Here is a 21,855-nt window from a genome sequence, read left to right on the forward strand (position 1 = left end):
AAAATACGCTGCCACACCCTGCCTACGGATGACATACGGATCACTATTTTGGAAACATTTCTGCGTATTACGCATGTAAAATACGGACCGTATTTCCCTACGCTGAGTGTGACGCCGGCCTTATGGATGCAAATCATGTATGCTGCAAATTTTTACTCGGACAAGCTCAGTCCAAGCAAAAAATCTGACATGTCCATATTTCCATAGATTAACATTTGTCCGATTTCAATATTTTGTCTGAGCACATTCAAAACAAAAATATGGTCATCTGCAATGCCCTAAAATAAGCATGATTAAATTCACTGTAAAAAATTGTAAATTTTGATAGCATTTTCTAAAGGCAATAGATCCTCACTTTATGACTAGAATGAAATTAGAAGTGCTTCTGAGAATACAAAAAGAGTTGGGATCGGAAATGAGCAAGTCACATTAATATTTTACGCAAAAGTGAATTTTTAATTTTAGAGCCTGATTTGAAAGTGAACAAGATGTGTGGTCGAGAAGCACATAAAACTCCTAATGATTTAACGATAGTGTGTGCCAGACACTCTATAGTACATTATGGAGGATTTCTGCAATGATCACAGGATGTTAACCTCATTTTTCTCTAGAGTGAAGTAAACAGAAGGGGACTCTGAGCTTAATTGTTTACAGTAATGAACTTGAAAGCTTGTAAATTGGCTGTCACACACACTTAAGTTATAAACAAGAGTGAAATTGCATAAGTATCGAAAAATAAAACCCATTCTCCAATTGTTTGCAAACCTAATGTTATAAACCTTAGTTAAATCGGTATTCCAGAAGGAAAAAGTTATCACCTATTCACGGAATAGGTGCTAACTACCAGATCGCCAAGTTCTAAGCTCTCCAAGCTTTAAGGTACCTTCACACATAACGATATCGTTAACGATATCGTTGCTATTTGTGACGTAGCAACGATATCGTTAATGAAATCGTTCTGTGTGACAGCGACCAACGATCAGGCCCCTGCTGGGAGATCGTTGGTCGCTGAATAAAGTCCAGAACTTTATTTCGTCGCTGGACTCCTGCTGACATCGCTGGATCGGCGTGTGTGACACCGATCCAGCGATGTCTTCACTGGTAACCAGGGTAAACATCGGGTAACTAAGCGCAGGGCCGCGCTTAGTAACCCGATGTTTACCCTGGTTACCATGCTAAAAGTAAAAAAAAACAAACACTAGATACTTACCTACCGCTGTCTGTCCTCCAGCGCTGTGCTCTGCACTCCTCCTGTACTGTCTGTGAGCCGGAAAGCAGAGCGGTGACGTCACCGCTCTGCTTTCCGGCTCCCAGACAGTACAGGAGGAGAGCAGAGAAGCAGAGCGCAGCGCTGGAGGACAAACGGCTGTAGGTAAGTATGTAGTGTTTGTTTTTTTTTACTTTTAGCATGGTAACCAGGGTAAACATCGGGTTACTAAGCGCGGCCCTGCGCTTAGTTACCCAATGTTTACCCTGGTTACCGGCATCGTTGGTCGCTGGAGAGCGGTCTGTGTGACAGCTCTCCAGCGACCAAATAGCGACGCTGCAGCGATCCGGATCGTTGTCGGTATCGCTGCAGCGTCGCTTAATGTGAAGGGGCCTTTAGTCTCTATGAATCTGCCAGTGATAGCCATATAAAATGCTTGACTATCTCAGCAATCCCACATGAAAGGAATGGAATGATGGGGCACATGTGTGATTGTGGCTCTTAATAAACAAGAGATGCAAGCTCCCTTTCCTGGTAATCAATGGGGTCTGAATAAATGTAACACCACCAATCTAGTATTTATCATTTCTTCCTTGGGCAGCTGATAACTTGTACCCAGTAGAATACTCCTTTAATACAACCTATTGCCTTGAAACTGTCACAGGGTTACCGCAACAGAGAGGAGCCAGAAAACCCCAGCATGTGATTGCTCCTATTCCTGCACTGAAAAGAAGCACTTCACCTTCTGACTGTTGCATGCATTTGTAAGTGTTATAATTGCCTTCCATCCTCTTATTTTGGTTTTTCCCCATCCTCCACTCCCCTGTGCATTCCTCTGTTATATGTGAGTGAATATTTGTATGCCTGATATTTTCAGTTACCCTTGTTTGTGTTGCGTTGTTTGTCGGGTTGGTGTACTGTGGTGCATGGCAGCTCCCCTCTTCCCTGGGTGAGGAAAGGGAACAGATGGAGGGCTGATTCAGGATATAAGGCAAGGGTGGAGACCCCAGCATCTTCACATTCAGAAGTGTCCCGGAAGTAGGGCGAGTTAGGCCCCCCTAGTGTTAGAGACAGGGAAGGAGCCCCTTGTCCTGGGTCGACAGGAGTCGGAAAATAAAAAGATTGCTTCAACCCCTCTTAGTCAGCAGTAGAGATGAGTGGATCAGGCAGATTTGAATTTACCAGTTCGCATGGATATTCCTGAGAAATTCAATTTGCAAAGAAATTATTCTCTATGAATTTAATCCCTTAAGCCCCGAGGGTGGTTTGCACGTTAATGATCGGGCCAATTTTTACAATTCTGACCACTGTCCCTTTATGAGGTTATAACTCTGGAATGCTTCAACGGATCCCGGTGATTCTGACAATGTTTTCTCGAAACATATTGTACTTCATGATAGCAGTAAAACTTATTTGATACTACCTGCGTTTATTTGTGAAAAAAATGGAAATTTGACGAAAATTTTGAAAATTTTGCAATTTTCCAACTTTGAATTTTTATGCTCTTAAATCACAGAGATATGTCACACAAAATTGTTACTAAGTAACATTTCTTACATGTCTACTTTACATAAGCACAATTATGGAAACAAATTTTTTTTGTTAGGGAGTTATAAGAGTTAAAATTTGACCAGCAATTTCTCATTTTTACAACACCATTTTTTAGGGACCACATCACATGTGAAGTCATTTTGAGGGGTCTATATGACAGAAAATAACCAAGTATGACATCACTCTAAAAACGGCACCCCTCAAGGTACTCAAAACCACACTCAAGAAGTTTATTAACCCTTCTAGTGCTTCACAGGAATTTTTGGAATGTTTAAAAAAAATGAACATTTAATTTTTTTTCACCAAAAAATTATTTCAGCTCCAATTTGTTTTATTTTACCAAGAGTAACAGCAATAAATGGACCACAAAAGTTATTGTACAATTTATCCTGAGTACCCCGATACCCCATATGTGGGGGTAAACCACTGTTTGGGCGCATGGCAGAGCTCGGAAGGGAAGGAGCGCCATTTGACTTTTCAATGCAAAATTGGCTGGAATTGAGAAGAGACGCCATGTTGCTTTTGGAGAGACAATAATGTGCCTAAGCATTGAAATCCCCCACAAGTGACACCATTTTGGAAAGTAGACCCCCTTAGGAACTTATCTAGATGTGTGGTGAGCACTTTAACCCACCAAGTGCTTCACAGAAGTTTATAATGTAGAGCTGTAAAAATAAAAACTAATATTTTTTCACAAAAATGAACTTTTCGCCCCCAATTTTTTATTATCCCAAGGTTACCAGAAAAATTGTACACTAAATGTTATTATGCAATTTCTCCTGAGTACGCAGATACCTCATATGTGGGGGTAAACCACTGTTTGGGTGCATGGCAGAGCTCAAAAGGGAAGGAGCGCAGTTTGAATTTTCAATGCAAAATTGGCTGGAATTGAGATGGGATGCCATGTTGCGTTGGGGAGCCAAACATTGAAACCCCCAACAAGTGACACCATTTTGGAAAGTAGACCCCTAAGGAACTAATCTAGATGTGTGGTGAGCATTTTGACCCACCAAGTGCTTCACAGAGGTTTATAATGTATAGCCGTAAATATAAAATATAATATTTTTTTCACAAAAATGAATATTTTGCCCCAATGTTTTATTTTCCAAAGGGTACCAGAAGAAATTATACCCCAAAAGTTGTTGTGCAATTTGTCCTGAGTACGCTGATACCCTATATGTGGGGGTAAACCACTGTTTGGGTGCATGGCAGAGATCGGAATGGAAGGAGCGCCGTTTGACTTTTCAATGCAAAATTGGCTGGAATTAAGATGGGACGCCATGTTGCATTTGGAGAGCCCCTGATGTGCCGAAACATTGAAACCCCCACAAGTGACACAATTTTGGAAACTAGACACCCCAAGGATCTTATCTAGATGTGTTGTGAAAGCTTTGATCCCCCAAGTGTTTCACTACAGTTTATGAAGCAGAGCCGTGAAAAAAAAAAAAAAAAAAAATTTCCACAAAAATTATTTTTTAGCCCCCAGTTTTGTATTTTCCCAAGGGTAACAGGAGAAATTGGTCCCCAAAAGCTGTTGTCCAATTTTTCCTGAGTACGCTGATACCACATAAGTGGGGGGGACCACCGTTTGGGCGCATGGCAGAGCTCGGAAGGGAAGGGGCACCATTTGGAATGCAGACTTAGATAGAATGGTCTGCAGGCATCACATTGCGTTTGCAGAGCCCCTAATGTACCTAAACAGTAGAAACCCCCCACAAGTGACCCCATATCTGAAACTAGACCCCCGTGGAACTTATCTAGATGTGTTGTGAGAACTTTGAACCCCCAAGTGTTTCACTACAGTTAATAATGCAGAGCCGTGAAAATAAAAAATCTTTTTTTTCCACAAAAATTATATTTAACACCCAGTTTTGAATTTTCCCAAGGGTGACAGGAGAAATTGGTCCCCAAAAGTTGTTGTCCAATTTTTCCTGAGTATGCTGATACCCCATATGTGGGGGGAACCATTGTTTGGGTGCATGGCAGAGCTCGGAAGGGAAGGAGCACCATTTGGAATACAGACTTAGATGGATTGGTCTGCAGGCGTCACATTGCATTTGCAGAGCCCCTGATGTACCTAAACAGTAGAAACCCCTCACAAGTAACCCCATATTAGAAACTAGACCCCCCAAGGAACTTACCTAGATGTATTGTGAGAACTTTAAACCCTTAAGTGTATCACTACAGTTAATAATGCAGAGCCGTGAAAATAAAAAATCATTTTTTTTTCCACAAAAATTATCTTTAACACCCAGTTTTGTATTTTCCCAAGGGTAACAGGAGAAATTGGTCCCCAAAAGTTGTTTTCCAATTTGTCCTGAGTACGCTTATACCCCTTATGTGGTGGGAACCACCGTTTGGGTGCATGGCAGAGCTCGGAAGGGAAGGAGCGCTATTTGAAATGCAGACTTACATGGATTGATCTGCAGGCATCACGTTGCATTTGCAGAACCCCTGATGTACCTAAACAGTAGAAACCCCCCACAAGTAACCCCATATTGTAACCTCGACCCCCGAAGGAACTTATCTAGATGTGTTGTGAGAATTTTGAACCCCCAAGTATTTCACTACAGTTTATAACGCAGAGCCGTGAAAATAAAAAATATTTTTTTTCAAAAAAAATGGTTTTTTAGCCCCCCAAATTTTTATTTTCACAAAGGTAACAAGAGAAATTGGACCCCAGAAGTTGTTGTCCAATTTGTCCTGAGTACACTGATACCCCATATGTTGGGGTAAACCCCTGTTTGGGCGCACGGGAGAGCTCGGAAGGGAAGGAGCACTGTTTCACTTTTTCAACGCAGAATTGGCTGAAATTGAGATCGGACGCCATATCGCGTTTGGAGAGCCCTGATGTGCCTAAACAGTGGAAACCCCCAATTCTAACTGAAACCCTAACCCAAACACACCCCTAACCCTAATCCCAATCACACCCCTAACCCCAACTCCAACACACCCCTATCCCTAATCCCAACCATAACCCTAACCACACCCCTAACCCTGACACACACCTAACCCTAATCCCAACCGTAAATGCAATCCAATCCCTAACCCTAGCTCCAACCTTAGCCCTAACCCTAGCCCTAACCCTAGCCCTAACCCTAACCCTAACCCTAGCCCTAAACCTAACCCTAACCCTAGCCCTAACCCTAACCCTAACCCTAGCCCTAACCCTAACCCTAGCCCTAACCCTAGCCCTAAACCTAGCCCTAACCCTAACCCTAACCCTAGCTCTAACCCTAGCCCTAACCCTAGCCCTAACCCTAACCCTAGCCCTAACCCTAATGGGAAAATGGAAATAAATACATTTTTTTGATTCTTATATTTTTCCCTAACTAAGGGGGTGATAAACAGGGGTTTGATTTACTTTTATAGCCTTTTTTTAGCGGATGTTTATGACTGGCAGCCGTCACACACTAAAAGACGCTTTTTATTGCAAAAAGTTTTTTTTGCGTTACCAGATTTTGAGAGCTATAATTTTTCCATATTTTGGTCCACATAGTCATGTGAGGTCTTGTTTTTTGCGGGACAAGTTGATGTTTTTATTGGTAACATTTTCGGGCACGTGACTTTTTTTATCGGTTTTTATTCTGATTTTTGTGAGGCAGTATGACCAAAAAAAAGCTATTCATGAATTTCTTTTGGGGGGGCCATTCCATGTTTGGTAAAATGGATAAAGCAGTTTTATTCTTTGGGTCAGTACGATTACCGCGATACCTTTATTTTGTTCGGCGGTATGATAATAAAGCGTTGTTTTTTGCCTCTTTTTTTTACGGTGTTCACTGAAGGGGATAACAAGTGGGACAGTTTTATAGGTTGGGTCGTTATGGACGCGGCGATACTAAATATATGTACTTCTATTATTTTTTTTTTTTATTTGATAAAGGAATGTATTTATTGGAACAATACCGTTTATATATATATATATATATATATATATATATATATATATATATATATTATTTAGGATTTTTTTTTTTTTTTTACACATGTAAATATTTTTTTTTTACTTTTTTACTTTGCCCTAGAGGGGGACATCACAATAAGGTGACAGATCACTGATCTGACACCTTGCTGTGCAGTGTGTCAGATCAGCAATCTCACAGCACAGCAGGGAGTCTTCCAGGTGCCTGCTCTGAGCAGGCGCTGGTAAACCACCTCCCTGCAGGACCCGGATGCAGCCCGTGGACATTTTGGAGCAGGGGCCTGCAGGGAGGAGGATGGAGGAGACGCTCGGAGCAACGCGATCACATCGCGTTGCTCCGAGGGTCTCAGGGAAGCCCGCAGCGAGCCCCCTCCCTGCGTGATGCTTTCCTATGCCCCCAGAACACTGTGATCATGTTTGATCGCATTGTGCCAGGAGCTAATGTGTCGGGGGTGGTCCGTGACCACTCCTGGCACATAGTGCCGGGTGTCAGCCACGATAGTCAGCTGATACTCGGCCGCGATCGGCCGCGCTCCCCCCATGAGCGCCGCCGATCGCTAAGACATACTATCCCGTCCCTGGGAATTAAGTCCCAGGTCACCTTGACGGGATAGTACGTCATATGGGATTAAGGGGTTAATGTCCCTAATTGTGATCTGGGGTCTCTATAGAAGCCAGATCATAATAAATGTAATATGTAAAAAATAAGAAAAATCCTTATTCTTTCCCTTTACTCATCCTCTATGGTCCCTCCGTATCGTCTGATACCCGCTGCTCGCATTGGAAACTTTGGGCCTTTCACACTATGTCAGATTTCTGGCTTTTATGGCGCCCTTGAGGGTCATGCACAAGTGTACAAGAGGTAAACGGCATTATGAAAACACGACGATGTTCGCTTTGAACTTACTGCTTGCATGCATTGAACCCTACCGGGTGCCTTGACAGGCAGAAATCCGGCATAATGTGAGAAAACCAAAGAGTCCACTGTAAGAGGCAAGTGATCAATAGATGTGGTAAGGACAGGACAGGTGGTGGTGAGTAACAGAGGGGCAGGAGGGATGAACTGTAAGGTGAGAATACATTTTTTTAAATTCTTAATCTTTTGATGGCCTATTGTGGTTCAGAAAAATGGAGGCCAGCGGACACCATTTTGCTGTATCCGTGCAAAAGCAAATTACAAAAAAAAGCTTTTCAGTGATTGCAGGTTTATGAAAAATTCAAGTAGAATTCAATTCCATTGTAATTTATTCACACATTTCTTGTTAGCTGATATCAGGGGATGATGCTGATGCCTCATTTCATTTTCAGTGACAATGCTGAAGAAATAAAGCATTAGGCAGCTTTCATTGTAGTCAGCAGGCTGTTTGTGTAATGCATAAATATTTGTCAAGCCCTAGGCAGCATGATCTTTAACTCTTTACTGCTTGTCCCAATTCCACCACTCACAGTGCCCTAAGGACACTGTGATTGACAGCTCAGCTATCCTACTGACCTATAATATCAGGAGCATGCTGAGCTGTCAGGATTGTGAGTGACAGCTCAGTCACCCAATCTGAGGCAGTGGGATTGTGGCGCCCCTGGGGTCCAGTCGCCACAGAGGTACAGCACCTGATCCAGAGGTGTGGTATTCCACTCTCAGGTAAGGAAGGGGCACTACCCAGGACTCTAACACTCACATCCAACACACACACCAGTTCAGTCGGGGCACCTGGGCTTACCCTTAGGGAGGAAAGGTCATCCCAGACTGGATAGGAATGGGTGGTGGGTGGGGTAGGTAGTAAAAAGGGGTGGAGCTTAGAAGGTGGGAAAGAACAGTGCAGAGAGGACTCTGTGAGGGGAAGTGGAGCTGAGCAGGCGTGAGGGTCTGCAACTCCTGACAGCCTGAAGAGAAATGTGTGAGGGAGAGACAGAAAGAAGCTCCCGAGAGGACAGAAGGGGTCCTAGGGGCACAGGAAGTGCAGAATTCACCCGTGGGACCCGCATCCACTCTGAACATCACCAGGTGGAGGGACCAGGTCGCCGTTAGGGGACCGGCCCCAACTTATTGGAAAGCTTCAAGTTCAGCTAAGAAACCGGAGGCTGTGGCGTCTGTAAGAGTCACAGTCACATCTACCCATAACTCACCAAAAATTCAGCCAGATAGAATCCAGGGGACCAAGAGGACATCGCCCAACCAGGTTTGTGGCTGCTGGCTTGGGACACTGTGGGTAAGAGGCTGGGCAGGAGAATTGGAAGCCAGTGTAGTGAGACGGCCAGAGAAAGGCATAAGGAAGGAGTCCTGGAAAGGTGCACCCCAATTTACTTGGTCGTATGCTGGACAACTGACCCGGAGAACACAGCAGTCGGCTGGCGTTTGTGGACTGCAGAATTGTAAGTAAAAGTGGAAACTGCAACTCGCTGTGTCCTTGGAGTCATTGTTGCTTCACCTGCCCGGCCTAACCACAACCACCATCTTAACACATAACCCTACAATTGCCCTGGGGCTAGCTCAACCCAGAGGATCTGACTGCAGCATCGGCTATTATAGCCAAATACCACAGGTGGCGTGACTGACATCACAAACAATTTCCTAAATCCATTATAAACTTTAATTTTCCCCTTTATTTTATCTTTTTACATGGACGCCGAGGGCCACAGACCAGCTCACTGCTGCCGTAACCTTCCCCTTTAAGAATTGCCATGTTGGACACGGTACCGAGTTTCGCACGACCCTATGGGGCGCTCCAGCATGCCGAGCTGTCAGGATCTTGAGTGACAGCTAAGTCTCCCTATCTGAGGCAGAGGCATGCTGAGCTGTCAGGATTGTGAGTGACAGCTCAGTTGCCCAATCTGAGGCGGTGGCATGCCGAGTTGTCAAGATTGTGAGTGACAGCTCAGTCGCCCATATCTGATGCAGGGGTACGCTGAGCTGACAAAATTGTAAGTGACAGCTCAGTCGCCCAATCTGAGGAAGGAGCATGTCAAGCTGTCAGTATTGTGAATGACAGCTCTGCTGTCCAGTCTGGTGGGGCCTGTGGGGTTTCCACCAGGTGTTGCTGTTCTGGGTGACTACCTGGCTATTTAGCTAGCTGGCAATGATTAGAACATTGCCAGTAGTAGCTTAACTCTAGCGGTGTGTGTTTGCTCTGTGCTCTGAGTTCCTATATTCTGTTTTTTGTTGCCCAGTCATGGATTTGCTTTTGACTGTTCGTTTGCTTAGCCCCTTTGCCTTGATCCACTACATTTTTGGAATTTTGACCCTGGACTGTGACCTGACTATATCTTTGTCTCGCCCCTCTGTTTATGACTCCCCCCCAGCTTTTGACCTCAGACTCCTTGACTTCCCCGGCTCATGGCTTGTCCGTGAGAAGTGATTCAGCTTCACACTGCAGATACCAATCTTAATTTATGCACTTTCAGTTTTTCCTACCTTTATTGCAAGAGCCATAACTTTTTTTTATTTTTATGTTGTCGAATGAGGGATTGAATTTTGCAGGATGGGTTTTAATTTTGATGAAGCAATTATTTTTTTTTACATATAAAGTACTCTTTTCATAGGCAACGTAATATGCTAATTAAAATTTCTAATTTAGGATTAAACTTTGCTATTCATATTCCTATTTGTTTGTAGACTGCATGAGGCATTCATTTGAACAAAGGATGGGGTTTCTATAAAATCCGTGATTACTGTAGCATTGGCAGTTTGCATGAGACCACTAAAAGGTAACACATATAGATGAGCAGATTAATTCATGGAGAATTTACTTTGAGTAGAATTTCCTGGATTCATAGATCACCGCAAATTTGAACAAATTCTGTTTAAATTTAAGAGGATCTGCAAGAAAAATTACCTGACGCTGTTTCATACACAGCTGCAGATTATAAAATGGCCTAATGATGTCAGGCATGGCTGCATGGGCTTCATCATAATGTCCTGCAGCTGTTATATTGCATGATCTCATATAGCCAATCACATGGACTCTCACAGCCAGTACAAAAGATGAGGGCAGGCCAAGCAGCGCAATTTTAGGGTTTTACTGCAAAGGTCAGAGCGTCCAATTCAATTCACATATGGGCAGAATAAAGGTACCTTCACACATAACGATATCGTTAAGGATATCGTTGCAACGTCACGCTTTTTGTGACGTAGCAACGATCCCGCTAATGATATCTTTATGTGTGACAGCGACCAACGATCAGGCCCCTGCTGGGAGATCGTTGGTCGTGGGGAATGATCAGGACCTTTTTTTGGTCGCTGATCACCCCGCTGTCATCGCTAGATCGGCGTGTGTGACGCCGATCTAGCGATGTGTTCACCTGTAACCAGGGTAAACATTGGGTTACTAAGTGCAGGGCCGCGCTTAGTAACCCGATATTTACCCTGGTTACCATTGTAAAAGTTAAAAAAAAAAAAGTACATACTCACATTCCGATGTCTGTCACGTCCCCCGGCGTCAGCTTCCCACATTGTGTCAGCGCAGGCCGTAAAGCAGAGCACAGCGGTGACGTCACCGCTCTGCTTTATGGCCGGCGCTTACACAGTGTGGGAAGTTGACGGCGGGGGACGTGACAGACATCGGAATGTGAGTATGTAGTGTTTTTTTTTTTACTTTTACAATGGTAACCAGGGTAAATATGGGGTTACTAAGCGCGGCCCTGCACTTAGTAGCTCGATGTTTACCCTGGTTACCCGGGGACTTCGGCATCGTTGAAGACAGTTTCAACGATGCCAAAGTTGTTCCCCTGATCGTTGGTCGCTGGAGAGAGCTGTCTGTGTGACAGCTCCCCAGCGACCACACAACGACTTACCAACGATCACGGCCAGGTCGTATCGCTGGTCGTGATCGTTGGTAAATCGTTTAATGTAACGGTACCTTAAGACCTAAATTGGATTGTGTTGTTCTTCTGCTGATGCACTTTGAAAATGTGAGTGCCATACAGTCTGTGAATAATAATCCAAAGATTGAAATGAGATAGGGAGGTGCTATACCTTGTCGGGATCACACTCAGTCGGAGCAGCCTTTGGAAGTGGGGAATCACCAGAAATAATACACAAGACACGTCTTGTATAGTGTATCACTGGGAAGTCTCTGAAGCACGCCTGCCTTCAATGTGCTATCCCTTCTTTATATAGCTGTTTCAGTAGGTTTAGTGGTTATACAAGTTTTGCATGTTTAAACAAAGAGACAAAACAGGAAAGAAAGAAAAGAAAAGAAAACAGTTTCGTGGGCGGCAGTTTCACAACAAACAGTACAAAGGCAATTCCACAGACAAGAAAAACAGGATTTCATACTATAGCTAAAATGTCCTTGAATGGACAGGTCAATATTTATCACAAATTCTTTTTTTTTATTTTTGTTCATTGAGGTAATCATTTTTGTTCTGCTCTTCACAACCTGCAAAATCAGCCATTGTCACTGTGAATACATTGATCTGTAATATCGTGAAGAAAAAGCTCAGCACCTTAATAACAGCATTTTTTTTTAAATCTTCACATTTTACATCTATTTTCAGGGCAATTCGAAGTTCTCCAACATTGGGATTTACGGCAAATTCATATTTCAAAAGATTCAATCATCTAAAGTAACAAGATTAATATGAACATTTAGGTAGGTGTACATGATGTGTTGTAAAAGACTGTATCTCCATCATATACTTGAAGAGAATCTGTCACCAGGTTTTTGTCCTCTAACTTGAGATCAGAATAATGTAGGGGATGAGACCCTAATTGCAGTGATGTATCATTGTGTGGGTATTGTATATTGGTATTATTCCTAATTCCAGTGATGTATCACTACTTGGGACACATCATACGAAGAGAGCAATCACTGTAGAAGGACATAATGGTCGGACGAATAGAAGGAACAAGGTGAAGAGTAAGACCAGCAATCCAATGGTTTGATACTATAAAGATATTGGCAGAGAAGACCCTGGTGGACCTATCTAGGCTCGCACAAGATCGGTCTTCTAACAGATCGTTCATCTATCAAGTCGCCATGGCTTGAGATTGAGCCGAAGAGTGTTAAAAAAAAATCAATTACTGACCTGCAACTATCTGAAAGTTGAGCTCTTTACAAACCCTCCTCACCACTGATTGGCTGAATGCTACCAATTTGCGGTGTACTCACAAAGCTGCCAATCAGTGGTGGGGTAAGTGAGTGGGGAATATGGCGAGTTTAGGAAAATGAATAGCAGGCAAGTATCAATAATATAATGGCTGATGTGATATATTTTATTACACCTTAATTGTAATTCTGCTTTGATAAAACTGCATTTATGATGTAGAAAGAATACTTATATTGTGTTTCAGTCCATTATCAGGCTAATCTGTAATAACTATAACAAAACCAGGCAACATAATAAACATGCAAGGGGAATTCAAAGCACTAAATAGTGCAGAAGGACCCCTCACCAAACATAAGAACCAACTCCATGCAAATTACCAAGAAATGAGTACACCAGGAGCATATAGGTAATAGAAAATAGTAACAATACTTTATTAAACCACATGTGTTAATACAAAAGTATGACTAGTATCATCAAAATAGTATCAGAAAGTACAACGTGCAAGGATGATAAAAACATGAGTGGGTATCCACCCGGTGCGCACTGACTATGGGGCCAATGTAACAATCGAATTGTAAACGCATGTCACTGTGGGTTTAGCTGTGTCAGATGTATATTATTCAATCAACAACACCCAGTGGTATGACAGCCCAAACATGAACCAAAGCAGCGCATACCTAAACAGGGTCCCAGAGCCAGGCGCACCGGGAGCGATCCACCAACAGAACCCCCGACGCGCGTTTCGCCCACGAGTTAGATGGCTTTATCAAGGGGAGATAGCTCTGACCAAGTGTGACATCATTAAATAGCGCCGGCCTGTCGCCGTGTAAGCGGTCACCTGTTGTATCCTGACCAATGGCGGCGGAATGTTCGGCGCATGCGCGCGTCTCAGCCCCAGGCCCCCACGCCAGGGAAGGCGTCATGCACCGCGAGGGCGCCTGGGAAGACACCCAGGACGCACGCGCGGTGCAGGGAAAGACGCCGCCGCGGCGGGGAGCCAGGGGGAGAGGACACAGCGCATGCGCACTACCGCGCTAAACCGGCTAAAGGGAATGGGATCTCTCACTGCTGAAAACCCCAACACAACATCTTAGGGAGGGGGAACAGACACATCATAAGAGCCAACATATAAAACTGAACCGTGGAAGAACATATTCCATATATAGAGCCCGAGGGCAAAGTCCACAATGATTTAAATTTCCAGCAGTATCCATTGCATACATATAGGGCTCCTCTGGTCAGTTGTATGTAGGAGATGAAATGGTGGCAGACTCATGTGATTTTAGAGAGAGGTTCCATTCCAGTCAAAGCCAGTGGGACTGTTCCGATGTCACAACCTTAGTCATTGCTGTAATAGCTACAAAAGATGATAGACAAATAAAAAGATAAATAAGAATTAAAAAGACATATTTAAAATCAAACATGAGGATCCCAAATAGGAACCCACTCAAGGGGGAAGATGTAAACAAGGGAGGGTAACGAATGCCCACAAGCAGGACTCATATTACAACTGTTTAAGATAAATGCATAACCACATCATCAATATCATTTAGGGGCTATAGGGAAACCAGGCACCACACAGAAAGCCCAGAACTATATAGGGTTTAAAGAAAGGAAGAGAAGCTTAGAGACTCATTCAGTCCTTCAGGTGTCATAGTACCCACCCGAATGATCCAACCCGCCTCCCGCTGGGCAAGGATCTTCTTATAATTCCCACCCCTCGCTCCAAGGTGGATACAGTCGATGCCTCTGACCTGAAGAGACCCCGCATCACAGTTGTGAAATTGTTTAAAATGGCGGGGAATGGTCTTCAGATCAGAGGCATCGTCCAGAGAGCGTGCTGCCCTTATATCCCTCACGTGTTCGCCGACACGTACCCGTAACTCCCTGGATGTCAGTCCGATATAAATTAAGGGACACCCACACGTGGCGTAATACACCACGTTAGAGGTGCCACACGTGATGTGTTGCCTGATTGTAAATTCTTTACTGCCATCAGAAGATTTGAACGTTGTGGCCCTTACCATGTTTTCGCATGCCAGACAGTGGCCACATTGGAAAGAGCCGAGGGACGGGCCCCTGGATCCAAAAGGGTTGTTTAAAGGGGGGACATAGTGACTGCGAACCAGCAGGCTACTGAGATTGGGAGATCTTCTGGCGGTCATCAGTGGAAAATCACCCAAAGCCTGGGCCAAAGAGGGCTCAGTCATCAAAACTGACCAATGCCTCTTCAGTATATCTCTCATGTTGGACCATTCATGGTTATATGTTGCAATAAACCTAATTTTGTTTGTATCCGATCTCTTACTCCGTCTACTAGCATTAGTATAAAGTAGGTCCCTACGGGGCGTCCTCCTAGCCCTCTCAAAGCCCCGTCTAATGCTTCTGCGGCTATATCCGCGATCCCTGAAGCGCCCCTCAAGGTCACCAGCCTGCGCAAAAAACCTTTCATCCGTGGAGCAGATCCGCCTCATTCTTAGGAACTGTCCGACCGGGATAGCCCCAATGGTGGAAGAATTATGTGCTGAGTCCGCATGCAGTAGAGCATTCACCGCAGTCGACTTCCTGAAAACGTCAGTCTGGATCCGGCGTGTGTTGTCGATCTCCAGCTTGACGTCCAGGAAGTCGATCTGCTGTAAGTCAAAATTGTACGTTAGTTTGATGTTAAGAGAGTTCTGGTTGAGTTGACTCATAAAATCCTCGAGCTGCTGCGCCGTTCCCCCCCACAAAAACAGGACATCATCAATATATCTCAGCCAGCACAGCACATGGTCCGCGGCCCGCACCCCTCCGTCGCCAAAAATATATCTCTCCCATGAGCCCAGGAAGAGATTAGCGTACGAAGGGGCACAGGCCGCGCCCATGGCCGTGCCACGCCTCTGCAAATAAAACCGGTCCTTGAAGATGAAAAAATTATGGGTCAGGACAAAGCGCAGCAGCTCAAGGATTAACTCACACATGGGGCTACCCAGATCGGAGGTCCCCAAGAAGAGGCGAGCCGCATCCAAACCGTGTTCATGGTCAATACACGTATACAAGGTCTGCACATCGGCAGTGACCAAGAGGACGCCAGGGTCCACAAAGACGCCGTCAACCCATGAAAGGACGTCCGTCGTGTCTCTGACATAAGATGGTAATACCTCGACCAGTGGTTTCAGATAGAAGTCGATAAACTTACAAATGGGATCACATAATCCCTCAATGCCTGACACGATCGGACGTCCCGGTGGGTTGACGGCGTCCTTGTGGATCTTTGGAAGCAAATAGAACGTGGGTACCTTGGGCGATTTAACTGTTAGACCTTCCAGAACCTTCCTATCTATGATCCCTTCCTCAAAAGCCCTCCCGAGGATAGCCTGCAACTGAGACGCAAAGGAAGACAGGGGATTATAAGTCAACTTGGTGTACGTAGTGTTATCCCTCAATTGGCGGAACACTTCTTTTTCGTATTTATCACATGGCCAGATGACTATGTTCCCCCCTTTGTCAGCTGGCTTAATCACGATGTCCTTAAAGGACTGCAGCTCTTTAATAGCGTTTCTCTGTTTAGATGAAAGATTGTCAAACTTACGCCTTGATGATAAATGTTTGAAATCTTCCGTGACCAATCTAGTAAATATGTCCACAGCTGGACACAGAGACAAAGGGGGGAACCTAGTCGATCTGGGCATGCATGCAGGCGGAAACCTACCTTGAGGGGTGTCAGATTGTTCCTCTAGGAGATCTTCTAAGGCCTGCAATGCCTCCCTCTCCGCCTCAGACACAGGCCCCTGGGCCAGATGATTTTTATAATGTAATTTTTTTAAAACCAATTTCCGGGAAAACAGGTGAAGGTCCTTTATAGCTAGGAAACAATCGAAAGAGTTAGTTGGAGAAAAATTCAACCCTCTACTTAAAACCTCAATCTGGACATCCGAAAGAGATCGGGTTGATAGGTTTAATACCTGAAGGCCTGTATGATTATTTGATCCCTGTTGCTTGCCTGTCGCAGTCATAGCCTTAGAAGTCTGTCGTGTGACTATTTTTTTAACATGTGGATTAGGTCCAGATTGTTCCCCTCTGGTTTCCATATGTGGGGTGTGCATATCCTCAGAGGGAGCGTTTGATCTAGTTGATCTAGAACGCGATCTAGAACTTGAAAAATTTCTAAAGCGGGAACGTGACCGATCATCCAAGCTTCGCCACCTATAGACATTAGAGGTCTGTTTGTCATGCACGTCCCGCTTGAACTTTTTGGCCTTTGATCCTTGAATCTCATTGACCCATTTTTGCAGTTCTATGTCCATATCATCATTAAGTTTTTTAATGGCATCCCCGGATAAATCTTTTTTAAGTTTAGTTTGGACAACTTCGATTTCTGCTTCAATCTCCCCAAGCTTTGATGAATCAAGGCCTTTAAGTAGCGTCATAAAACCGAGGGAACAGGTATTTGAGAGTTCTTCCCACTTATTTTTAAAATCTTCGTCAGTAATAGGGAAAGACGGGAAAACCTGGATTCTCAGTCCACGGGGGATAAGTCCCCCTCCAAATATTTTTCAAAATATGCATGGTTCCACCAAACCTTAGTTCTCTTTTTCAAGAGATCTTTAAAGCGCCCAATGGTCTCCTGCAGGTCAGCACTCGACCCCTCCAAACCCCCATTAAGACCATCCTTGAAGGTATCATTAATTTGAGCACGCCACGTAGAATCTCGTGCCCTGTAGTCCATAATAGGCCTGTAAAGAGATGTGATAAACACAGAAACAATAATAATAACAAAACCAGGCAACATAATAAACATGCAAGGGGAATTCAAAGCATTTATCTTAAACAGTTGTAATATGAGTCCTGCTTGTGGGCATTCGTTACCCTCCCTTGTTTACATCTTCCCCCTTGAGTGGGTTCCTATTTGGGATCCTCATGTTTGATTTTAAATATGTCTTTTTAATTCTTATTTATCTTTTTATTTGTCTATCATCTTTTGTAGCTATTACAGCAATGACTAAGGTTGTGACATCGGAACAGTCCCACTGGCTTTGACTGGAATGGAACCTCTCTCTAAAATCACATGAGTCTGCCACCATTTCATCTCCTACATACAACTGACCAGAGGAGCCCTATATGTATGCAATGGATACTGCTGGAAATTTAAATCATTGTGGACTTTGCCCTCGGGCTCTATATATGGAATATGTTCTTCCACGGTTCAGTTTTATATGTTGGCTCTTATGATGTGTCTGTTCCCCCTCCCTAAGATGTTGTGTTGGGGTTTTCAGCAGTGAGAGATCCCATTCCCTTTAGCCGGTTTAGCGCGGTAGTGCGCATGCGCTGTGTCCTCTCCCCCTGGCTCCCCGCCGCGGCGGCGTCTTTCCCTGCACCGCGCGTGCGTCCTGGGTGTCTTCCCAGGCGCCCTCGCGGTGCATGACGCCTTCCCTGGCGTGGGGGCCTGGGGCTGAGACGCGCGCATGCGCCGAACATTCCGCCGCCATTGGTCAGGATACAACAGGTGACCGCTTACACGGCGACAGGCCGGCGCTATTTAATGATGTCACACTTGGTCAGAGCTATCTCCCCTTGATAAAGCCATCTAACTCGTGGGCGAAACGCGCGTCGGGGGTTCTGTTGGTGGATCGCTCCCGGTGCGCCTGGCTCTGGGACCCTGTTTAGGTAAGCGCTGCTTTGGTTCATGTTTGGGCTGTCATACCACTGGGTGTTGTTGATTGAATAATATACATCTGACACAGCTAAACCCACAGTGACATGCGTTTACAATTCGATTGTTACATTGGCCCCATAGTCAGTGCGCACCGGGTGGATAATCAATCATGTTTTTATCATCCTTGCACGTTGTACTTTCTGATACTATTTTGATGATACTAGTCATACTTTTGTATTAACATATGTGGTTTAATAAAGTATTGTTACTATTTTCTATTACCTATATGCTCCTGGTGTACTCATTTCTTGGTAATCTGTAATAACTGTAAAGACTATTTTAGCTTTTAGATGATATTTTTCAACTTTTCCTATGTAGAATGATAATTACTGCTGATTAGGGTTGAGCAAAATGGATCGGTCATTTTCAGAAGTCACCGACTTTTGGCAAAGTCGGGTTTCATGAAACCCGACCCGATCCCTGTGTGGGGTCGGCCATGAGGTCGGCGATCTTCTTATCGGGTATCGGAATTCCGATACCGAGTTCCGATATTTTTGCGATATCGGGAATCGGTATCGGGATCCATATTTATGTGTAAAATAAAGAATAAAAATAAAAAATATTGATATACTCACCCTCGGACATGCCCTGGTTCTAACCAGCAGTCTCCCCTCCTAAGAATGAGCGAGTGAAGGACCTGCGGTGACGTCGCGGCTTGTGATTGGTCGCGTGAGCAGTTACATGAGCGGTCACGCGACCAATTAAAAGCCGCTACGTCATCGAAGGTCCTTCACTTGCTAATTCTTAGGAAGGAAGGCTGCCAGTTAGAACCAGGGTGCGTCCGAGGGTGAGTATATCCCTATTTTAAAGAATAAAAATAAAAAATATTGATATACTCACCCTCGGACGCGCCCTGGTTCTAACCGGCAGTCTCCCCTCCTAAGAATGAGCGAGTGAAGGACCTGCGGTGACGTCGCGGCTTGTGATTGGTTGCGTGAGCGGTCACGCAACCAATCACAAGCCGCGACGTCATCGAAGGTCCTTCACTTGCTCATTCTTCGGAAGGAAAGCTGCCGGCTAGAACCAGGGCGCGTCCAAGGGTGAGTATATCCCTATTTTTTATTTTTATTCTTCATTTTACACATTAATATGGATCCCAGGGCCTGAAGGAGAGTTTACTCTCCTTCAGACCCTGGGAACCATTAGTATCCCATTGAACTGCATTGGGTTTCGTGTTTCGGCCGACCCCGACCCCGACTTTTCTATAGGATCGGCCGATTTCACTCGACCCGACTTTTGAGAAAGTCGGGTTTCGTGAAACCCGACTCGACCCTATAAAAATAAAAGTCGCTCAACCCTACTGCTGATATCACAGTTCATTGACCATTCCATTGATACCAGATACATGTGGAAAGAGTGTTTACATATTAAAAAAAAAGATTTGGCTATGAATGATATGTGTTTTCTGAGGACATGTGGAATGAAGCCATCTGGTCCAGGTGCTTCATTCACATTAATTTTGTCTAAGCATTTTTGGATCCACACTACTGTCAGCCACAATGGGACATTTGTTATGGGCTTTTTATATAAGATAGCAGTGCAAGTTTCTTCCTTTAAATACACTAAGGAAAAGAAAATATTTAATATTTCTGTCTTTTTTCTACCAGTGATCTAGTTACTATAATTTCATAAAGAGGTTTGTAAATTAGGCAATTTTGTAAATCGCTATCTTTTTGTATTTGACTTTCAAATTCAGCAGAGCTAAAGGTTGTCAATTATATTCTAATATTATTTTAATATTATCATTACTAAACATGAGCAAATTGAACCTCAACTAATCGAATTTAAGTTGAATTTCATGAAATTTTAAGTTCACAGGAAATATAAAAAATGTGTTATTCCATTCAAAAGGAATACTAAAAAAACGCCCCGCACCATTTAACACATTGTATCAACCTGAGAGCGGGTTCATATGAAGTCAAGCATGGTCGCGCATGCTTCTTCATAATACCTCGCAGCTATTATATCACATAATGTTGCAAATCAAGAGGAACTATGATAGCCACTATGAAAGATAATGTAGGGAAGGCAGCTGCAATTCTACAACCTTGATATAGGAGTACAGCTCATCATTAGATATAGGGATAGAAAGGTCGGAAACAGAGTTTGGCCTTCTACTGAAGAACATAGAGTGGATTCAAGTAATAGGGAGGTGCAGGACCTCTGTAACGAATGGAAACGGAGGCACAGATGGTGAAGTGCACATTCATTTATGGAACTTATTGTGGAACCACTGGACAACTACCCGGGGGGCTCCGAAGGGGGCGTGACTAAGCGAGGTAAGACCCCTCACACAGAGCCAGAACAGAAGCCCAGGAGACGCAAGGTGCTACCTCCAGTTAGACCCCAGAAACGTGGAAGATTACTCAGCCAGACTTGCAGGCAGGCAGGTGCTCCAAGTAGAGAAGAGCCAGGCAGGAGACAAGCGGCACAGGCGGGTAGCAGGCGTAGTTCCAGGAGGCATGGAAGCACAGTGGACACACTGAGGAAACAAAGTGTTAGCAAGATGCAAGCAGAGCAAACATGCAGGCACAGGAAACCTGAAAACTAGCAACAGGAAACACTTGTTGATCAGGCACCTCCCTAAGGGCAGAGGTGCCTGAAGTAGTATGAGATATTCAGCCATTGCCTGACACATAATTAGGAAATAGGAAATAGCATGCTGTCTCTTTAAGAGACCGGGAGTGCGCGCACGCACCTTTAGTGGCATGCTAGGAGGCCAGCGAGAAATGCACAGCGTCAAAGCAGGCGGTCCGGGAAAGAGATGGAGACGCCACAACCTCCAGAACTTCTGTGACTGAATTGATTGATCAGCACCTTAATAACACCATTTTTTTATTCTTGATGCACTACATGCAAGAATGCAGCTTAAGTTTCCTAAGTCCTAATTTTACTACTGAAGAAAAATATTGAAATTAGGCCCGTCGTATCTGAAAAATGTGTACTACTTGGGTTATGAGTAGTGACGTGCGAACCGTGGATTTTCGAGGTCGCCCGGACCTTTCAAAAAGTCCAGTTCGGGACCCAAGCGTAACCCCAACCTCTATATAAGTCAATGAGGACCTAAACTACAATGCTGGAAAATGGCCGTAAAATGATCAGTGTAAGGGCTAGTGGGCTGCAAAAAGAAGAAAATGGGGGTAACAGCAGGACAATTGCTGTGCAAACAAATGTGGATAGGGAAATGACTTAAAGGGGTTCTGCCACCATAGCAATCATGGTAAAATAGAAAGTAAATGACTAACATACAAATTTTAACAGTGCCCTCACAGAGACGGAGGCTTGATACTACAAGTCCAGTTAAAAAATTCACCCACAGAGCATGTTTTCACATTTCCCCCACAAAATCTGATAACAAATTTCACCCAGAGAGAATGATTCCACATTTCCCTGAGAAAGCTGATTAAAAATTTTACACATAGACAATAGCCCACA

Source organism: Ranitomeya imitator, chromosome 2 (assembly GCF_032444005.1).
Source record: "Ranitomeya imitator isolate aRanImi1 chromosome 2, aRanImi1.pri, whole genome shotgun sequence".
In the NCBI taxonomy this organism is placed as follows: domain Eukaryota; kingdom Metazoa; phylum Chordata; class Amphibia; order Anura; family Dendrobatidae; genus Ranitomeya; species Ranitomeya imitator.